The following is an 8,880-nucleotide window of genomic DNA, read 5'->3' on the forward strand; positions in this document are numbered from 1 at the left end:
GTTTTTCTAATATGTACAGGAGAGTTTGCTGTCATCACCAATGTGTTATAAACTGTATCCTATGAATCATTAGATTTTGACTAATAAGGAACAGTCTCGACTATTCTCCCATAAAGCATTAAGTATCATTTGCCCATGGATTCAGCATAAATTATACCCTAATGTATGATCATCTATGCAGTGAAGAAGCCTACTCTGTCCATTAAAACATTAACGGATCCTGTCCAAACATGCGTCAGTTATAATCCAATATAGTATAGTTGGTAGCTAAATGTAGAATAAAGTGTGCATATAAGATTTAATAAATGCAAGATACATAGCCCCACAATATGGCGTATCTCGTACCTCAATGTTCATGAATGTCTCATTAGGTTACATGTTACATAAGTAGTCCCCTCTATAATATTAGATGTGCCCAACGTGGTAAAAGTGCATATTCAGACATTCCTTTTAGTGTATATCAGAGCTTTGCCTTCATTACATTAGAGACAGTGGGATTGGAAGATGTTACTGCACAATTCATTTGCAACTCAGTTACTCATAAGCCAGGAAAAGAAAGGTGACATAAGGTTATAGTTACTGCCAGATAATAATTTGTCACTGTACAACTCTACTGACACTTCCATAAACCCTTATACAGGTAATGATGTGCTGCATGACTGCATCCATGTGTGTAACTATGTAAGAGCCACCAAATCACATATACCACCATGCTACATGTTTACATGCAAGGTCATCTTTCCATTGCATGTTGAATATATTTACATTCAGCCATAGGTTTAGCTTATAGATAGATCTTTTATCTGTATACCCACAATTAATTGCTATATTTTCCTTCATGTTCTATATTTACCCTTTTTTTGCTATATATTTACAACCACTTTACTGTTACAGTTAGTTGATTGCTATGTAGCTTAAATTTCTATATTAACCTCTAGTTTTTTGACATATATTTACACCTTGATTTCTTTCTGGTGTCTAGATTTGTTAAATATTGTGACTTGGCTTCTAGGTGAGAAGATGATACAGGTTATGTGATATGATCTTCTGTGATAAACAAACTATAGTTAGACGTAACATGGAAGGCAGATTTTGTAAAGTTGTTGAATCTGACCGCATTCGGCAGCATTAACCAATTACTTGCCGCACTTTCTAGCACTGGTTACAATGTGACATGCAAAGTTAACAAACACCCCACAAATAGCAAACACAATGTAAAAAGTTCACTGCACACATCATGTATGTTCTAGTGACCGTGAAGCTGTTCTTTTACCTTCTGCAGAGCTTTCATCCTTTATTATTCAGATAGGACATGCATGATGACCTTTCCAGCAGTTCACTTTGCCTAATGTGCTGTTCCTTCTCCCGATTGCGCACATTTATGTAACTCACTGCATTTTGACAAGCGAGCAATCACTTGCTGAGCATCTCCCAGCAGCCCCTCTCCAGAGCCCCCAACTAAAGTGCTCTCTCAGCTTCAAATAACTGCACGCAATACGCATGCGCCAGCCATGGATGATTTCAGCATGCTCCGTAAATCCTGTGGCTATTCCTTGAAAGGAAGGTCGTCCCTGGAGCGTGGTTAGAACTGATGCACACCAGCTGGTGATTGGTGGTGCTCCGAAAAGCATGAATTGCATTGGTTATTGGGTGGAGTGATAGAAGTGTCTTGGTGACTTCCTCACACAGGGAGCTGCACTTATGGTTTTGGAGTAAAACTTCAGTTAGACTCCATTTAAAGAGTAAGTTCTCTTACAAAGGATCCTACCCCATACTTAATATTGAATAATGTCAGGCACTCTGTATTCCGCTTGTCGTGAAGATATTTCTTTTTTTTTTTTTTTTTAATTATAGCAGTACAAAACCTCCATCCTTTTTCGACTGAAGCACTCAGTCTTTGTCAAACACTGTAACAAAAAGAAAAGACAGGATAACTATAGGTAAGGAAAGGTAGTTTAGAAATGTAATATTTACAATCTTTACAAAATAAACATGAAGAACAATTGTGATCCCAGGGTCTCGTATAAAGCACTCATGAAATCTCAGCTGCAAAATGACATCTGGATGGATCACAGTATCTCTAACGTGTATAGACTGAGTAAGAAAATCGGAATTTGGTTACAGTATAAGATAAGGTAAGAAGATAAGATAATAAAATAAGATAATAAATGATAAGGATATACCAGTCACATAACCTGAATAAAGATACGCTGTTTGGTAATGTGGAGCTCCAGATGCAATAAACATAAGGTCTCCTATAGTAAATAATAATACAAAGTCTGCCATAAACAATACCATTAGTTTCACACTACTTGTGTTTAACATAATATATTAGTCAAAATAAAAACCAGTACGAATAGGGATGTAATTATCTGAGGTGAGGCAGAAACTTACCGTAAGTGTCTGGTGAGGAGGGAAGGTAATATGTCAGCTATGTGCAGCACTGAGGACAAGCACGTCTATGCTGGAGGACGGTGCTGGCCTGACTGACTAGCAGAGAGGAAGCACCAGCCCCAGGGAGGCAGCTGTGCACTTCACTCCAATAGGAGAAGCAGAGAGGACGGAGGAGTGTCACACATTCTCCCTCCAAGCCTGGATTACATGAATTGTTACTGATGGAAGTGATCATCTGGATGTACGGGGCCAAATTCACAAGTGGCATTTGCAACTCACAGACTTCTCCTGCGATCACCTTTTAAAGAAAGATTGCATTTTTTTGCAATCTTCCTTAAATAGCTGATTGCAGGAGAAATCCGTGAGTTGCGTCCTGTGAATCCGTGAGAATGCAGCCTGAAGGTTTGGTGGATGTGTGCAGGTTGTGAGATGTTTTGTAGCTGATGTCACCCAGTGGAATGCGTAAATGTGAATATCTACTGTAGTGCAGTGTTATAACTGTATCAGGGAATAAAAGCGTAAAATTCAGAGCAGCACAGCAACTTTGTTGGGTGCAAAGTCCATAAGCACTCTGGCTTGAGTGTCCCAAATATATATTTCCAAAAACAGGCAGCACTCCGGGATAGTGTTGATAAAGATGGGGTGTCTTTATTCCATGTGCAACGTTAGCATAGCTAGGGAAAGGTTCTGCATGAGCTGAAATGTTGCACATGGAATAAAGAAACATATTATATAAAACCATGTACATCATAATCCCTGTTGAGGCTCCCATGGTTCCAGGATCACCTAGAAAAGAAAGTTATATCCGGCGCTCCGGGCCGCTTATTGTGCACGTCCTCGCCACCACTCTCTCCCATGCCGGTGTGCTGCACAGAACTGAAGATATCTGTAACTGACAGAGGTGAATTGTCATTTGTTAGTAGTCCACCAGGATGAAGACTAAAACAGGTCAGGCCAGAGCAGAGGAAGGTCGGAGCTACAACTGAGTTATACAGTAAGTGATATGCATACCTTACTTACGGCAGCCCTGTTGTGCAATACAGTTTTTGGCGCTATATAGTAATGTGCAGTATATTCCCAGCTGGTAAATAATGCAAAGGAAAGCGAAACACGCGTCGGGTGGTGTCCCTTGTCCTCTGTTATTCTTCTAGGTAATGTGTAATACTTGTTTGTAAGCAAATACCTTGGCTTGTTCTGAGGACTATACCTATCGGTAACCAGCATGCGGTGCCTTGCATTTAGACAATCCATAGAGACACATATTAGATTCAGCCATTGAAGGCTCTGTGCAATTTCATTCCATTTCCAAATGGACGACACCCCTTCCAGTCAACAAGGAAGAAACGCTTACCTCTCACTGTCTTCATATCCAGGACCTCCTTTACCTCAAAGACATTGGTGGAATCATCCTCAGGAGAAGGCACTTGCCGAGAGAATCGGTTCAGGATGACTGGCTTCAAGAGAGAGACGTGGAAAGAGTTCGGGTTGCGCATGGAGGGAGGAAGGCGGAGTTTGTATGCCACAGGGTTTATGCACTTCACCACCTCGAAAGGCCCCAGAAAACGTGGTCCAAGCTTGTAGTTGGCGATTTTCAGCCGAACATATCTGGACGAAAGCCACACCTCATCACCCGGAGAGAAGACTGGAGGAGGCCTGTGTTTCTTATCGGCCTGGGCACCAGAAGTAGAGACTGACGGTCTGTTCCAAGTTAGACCTGAGGTCCTGCACCAACTCTTCCACCGCAGGAACATCCAAGGGAACGGACAGAGAAAGAGGTGGGCATGGAATTTGTCCATAGACAATAAAGAACGGGGCTGCACCAGCAGACTCAGAGTCCAGGGAGTTATAGGAGAACTCTGCAACAAAGCGGACCAGTCGTCCTGATGGGCAGAGACAAAATGACGAAGGTAACAGCCCAGAGTTTGGTTAACTCTCTCTACCTGTCCATTAGACTACAGATGGTAGAAGAGAAGTCCAACTTAACTAGCAGCTGATTACAGAGGGATTGCCAGAAGCGGGAGACAAACTGGACCCCTCGGTCCGAAATGATGTGCAACGGAAGTCCATGTAGCTGAAAGATGCAGGTGAAGAACTAGCTGGCAAGGCGAGGAGCAGATGGTAGACCGGGCAGTGGGACAAAATGAGACATCTTTGAGAACCTGTCGGTTACCACCCAGATGACGCTATTCCCAGAGGAAGATGGAAAGTCCATGACAAAGTCCATGGCCACATGAGTCCACAGGGAACTGCGGGTTTGAAGCGTAATGGATTATTACGAGTACAGGAGTACAAAATCGTATGTCTTTGACCAGATCTGGCCACCAATAGTAACGGGAAATGAGGGCTACAGAGCGTTGCACACCAGGATGCTCAGCCACATCAGAGCAATATCCTCAAGTCAAAATCCTCTTCCGAAGGGCAAGTCGGACATAAGTCTCGCCCGGTTGGAGCTGCCAGAAGTCCACTGGAGCGGCCACAATCAGCCGTTCAGGAGGGATGATATGCCGGTTCTTCCCCACTGACATCAGAGGCACGAGAGAAAGCATCTGCCTTGATATTCTTCTCCGCAGGACAAAAGTGGATCAATAGGTTGAAGCATGAGAAGAAGAGCGACCAACGGGCTTGCCTAGGGTTAAGACGTTGGGCTATCTGGAGATCCAGGAGATTCTTATGGTCCATATACATGCAGACCGGATGGCGAGCTCCCTCCAAAAGGTATCGCCATTCTTCCAAGGCAAGCTTGATGGCCAGAAGTTCTCTATCTGCAGGAGAAAAAGTTTTGGAAAAGAAGCCGCATGTGAGATTTCGGCCCTTAGGCTCTTTCTGGGTGAGCACTTCCCCAGCACCTACGGAAGATGCATCCACCTCTAGATGAAAGGGCTTCTCCGCTGCAGCCACCAAGGGCCAGAGGGGAGAATTAGTGCCTTTCTAGGTGAGTGTCACGATGGGTGACACCAGAGTAGAAAAATGTAGGATAAACTACCAGTAATAGTTCACGAAACCTAGGAACCTCTGGATGGCTCGAAGACCTACTGGACGCGGCCACTGCAGAATTGCAGACATTTTAGAAGGATCCATCTGGAGACTTTTGTCTGAGATTATGTAGACGAGGAAAGAAAGGCTTCGCTGGTGAAACAGACACTTCTCGAGCTTGGAGTAGTGATGATTAGCCCATATGCAGCCAAGAACATGGTGGGTCTTGAGGGGGTCTCGAGGTCTGGGGAGAACACCAAGATGTTGTTTAGGTAGACCACGACACATGTATAGACCAGATCACTGAAGATGTCATTGACAAATTCCTGGAAGACATCTGGAGCATTACAAAGTCCAAATGGCATCACAAGGTACTGGAAATGTCCATCAAAAGTGTTAAACAATGTCTTCCATTCTTTACCCTTGCAGATGCGGATGAGGTTGTAGGCCCCACGAAGGTCCAGCTTGGAGAAGACTTTGGAGCCACGCAGGCGGTCAAAGAGCTCTGTAGTTAACGGCATGGTTTAGCGGTTCTTAACCGTGATCTTGTTAAGCCCGCAATAATCAATGCAAGGACGGAATGACCCATCCTTCTCGGTCACAAAAAAGAAGCCTGCACCAGCCGGAGAGGAGGACTCTCTGTAGGTTCTCTTTAATACACTCTGACATGGCAGCAGTCACGGGAATGGAGAGGGGGTACACCCGACCCTATTGATGAGAGGTACCCGGCAACAGATCTATAGGGCAGTAATAGGGACAGTGTGGTGGCAATGTCTCTACCTGCTTTTTGGAGAACACGTCTACAAAGTCCCGGTAAGACGTTGTTAGGCCCTCCAAAGGCTTGGGAGTCACGGAGGAGGCCAAGATGGGCACTGGAAGAAATGCCACCATACAGCGGGACTGACACTGTGGACCCCAACAAAGAATTTCCCCCGTCATCCAGTTAAGAGCAGGTGCATGGAACTGCAACCACGGAAGGCCCAGCAGGAGGGACGAGGTAGAGCGTGGCAGCACGTAGAAGAACAATCTCTCCTTATGCAGAGCACCAACTTGCAGGAAAATTGGCTCAGTGCAATACTGGACCGGATCGGAGAGAGTTTGTCCGCTGACCACGGAGATGACCAGAGGCTTCCCTAGAAGGGCCACAGGGATGTGGTGCTGGAAGACCAGAGCGACATCCACCTGAAACCTGAACCAAACAGAAAACAACATAATAAAGGGTGTAATAAAGGGTTCACTCTATGGAAGCTGCCGGTACAATCCTTGAGGATCTTATGATAAAATATCAATATATTCATATTTGTCCTGTGGATGTATGACAGTTTGTGACAGGGAGCCTAAAACTGTGGATGAAGCTACGCAGATTGCGGACTTCGATTATGCCAAAAGCCAGAAGCCTGAAAAACTGTTGCAAACAGCTGTAATGGAGGTAAGCCAGTGGGGAATTTCCCTCCTTCTGCAATCTAACCACCAAGGCACCCCTTTTCTGGAGCCCCGGGGACAAAAAATGTTATTGACACCCGCAAATGTTTTGTAACCAAGTGGGACATCTTAGTGTTACATGTCCCAACAAGAAGAATAATCCTAGAACACTGTCTGGATCATCTGGATCATTATATGTGGTCAGGACAGTAGGAAAAAAACAATGATAATCTTCAGTCTGTTACCATGGGCAATAAGGTTACTGTTGGATTAAGAGACATTGGAGCAGAGGTGACCCTTGTACGTCCAGAAATGGTGAACTTAAATGACAAAATTCTAGGAAAAACATTGTCTGTAACAGGGGTTGGGGGAGTTAGTCCTGATCTACCAATGGCACATGTGTATCTAGACTGGGGGGCTGGAAAGAGATTAAGGGAAGTGGCAGTATCCAACACTATTCCTACTAATGTGTTATTAGGTACTTACCTTGGCAGAATGGCAATATGTTCCTACTAATCTCTTGATAACAATTGAGGAGAGCTGCTCACCTCAAGTAGAGTGTGATAAATCTAAGAAAGGTAATGGTGTGAAGGGAGGGTTACAAACATATGCCCTGCCAACTAATATACTAGACTTGCCTGAAGGGGATGCTGGGGAATGTTCATATGTTGCAGATGTGACTCATTGTCAAAGTTAATTTAATCCTCAAACTGTGCTGTCCACAGGAGAAGAGGTTGAATCTTGTAACTTTGCCTAGGGTTCAGCTAGTGCATGCGGAGAATCAAGCCTCTAGCTCTGGTCCAGCGCTTACATCAGGCCATAACTTACATTTTGATAGTCAGAGCTCTATGCAGGCCCAGCAGACAGAAAATGTCTCGGAGAAGTTGAAACTTCTTACTGGTAACCCTCCTACTGAGTCTGACAAAGAACGGGTGTGCTGGGAAGAGGGAAATCTCTATATGGAGAGTATTCCCACTGATAAGCAAAGATTTTGGAATTGGGAGAAACGCCTACTTTTTCCCTATCAGTTCAGAGAAAAATTCCTGAAGGTTGCCCATGAAATCCCTCTAGCTGGGCACCTAAGGGATACAAAAAACTAAAGCTCGCTTGACCCACCAGCAATGTCAGAAGTGCAATATCTGGGACACTGTGTGGGAGTTAAGGCCTAACCAGGGGAAAGTAGATGCCATAAATACCTGGCATACACCTAGAATTAAAGGGGACCTACCACCACGATTCTACCTATAAAGGTAGAACGGGTGGTAGGTGGATAAATGGGACGTAAGGATAGCCCTTTTTGGGCTAATCCTTACGTCCCGGCTATCCTTTTGTAAACTTTAATCAGTTGATATGCTAATTTAATTAAGCGGCTACTGGGGCGTGGAGTAGCCGGACATGAGGCTACTAGTCGCAGCTACTCCACGCCCCAGTAGCCTTGTTCCTCCGCCTACCATGTAATCTTCGGCGCGCAGCACCTCGTAGCTGCGCGCCCTCGTCCGAGCACCCGGCGTCTGCGCATGCGCAGTAGCGCCGGCCTCGGAGCTACGGCCGCGCACCCGTAGGACTGCGTCCTGCGCATGCGCAGAACGCAGGATATTCGCACGAAGATTACCCGGTAGGCGGAGGAACAAGGCTACTGGGGTGTGGCGTAGCCGCGACTAGTAGCCTCATGTCCGGCTACTCCACGCCCCAGTAGCCGCTTAATTAAATTAGCATATCAACTGATTAAAGTTTACAAAAAGGGCTATCCTTACGTGCGCTCGCTAAAGCCTTAAAAGACCTAACCAATTTGTTTCATGGACTAATCCGTGTAAAGAATCCTTCTCAGCCTTAAAAGCTATATTGGCCAGTTCATCTGTTCTCCAAGCCCCAGATTTCACCTGCACATTTTTGGTACAAACCGATGCCAGGTCATACGGACTAGGTACAGTCCTTAGTCAGGTAAACTTGGAAGGAGAAGAGCACCCAATACTTTACCTAAGTAGGAAACTTTTGCCCCAGGAGGTTGCATATGCCACAACTGAAAGAGTGTCTGGCAATTGTGTTGGCTCTGCAAAAACTACAGCCATGGGCATAACTTCACTGTGATCA

General features: G+C 44.9%; 1 protein-coding gene across 5 annotated transcripts in view; it reads right to left on the minus strand.

The window, feature by feature from the left end:
* Nucleotides 1–2,548, minus strand: part of DLGAP2 (DLG associated protein 2) — a 628,408-nt gene extending 625,860 nt beyond the window's left edge. For 3 of the 5 annotated variants that reach the window (XM_072142338.1, XM_072142335.1, XM_072142334.1), the window contains exons 1-2: nt 2,395–2,548; nt 1,274–1,907 (exon numbers count right to left, since the gene is read on the minus strand). The gene's annotated coding sequence lies outside the window, so the exon portion shown is untranslated. The remainder of the gene's footprint in view (nt 1–1,273; nt 1,908–2,394) is intronic. The other 2 variants (XM_072142336.1, XM_072142337.1) reach the window with 1 other exon arrangement.
* Between the last annotated feature and the right edge of the window lie 6,332 nt (nt 2,549–8,880).

This window comes from Engystomops pustulosus, chromosome 3, assembly GCF_040894005.1.
Source record: "Engystomops pustulosus chromosome 3, aEngPut4.maternal, whole genome shotgun sequence".
Lineage (NCBI taxonomy): Eukaryota > Metazoa > Chordata > Amphibia > Anura > Leptodactylidae > Engystomops > Engystomops pustulosus.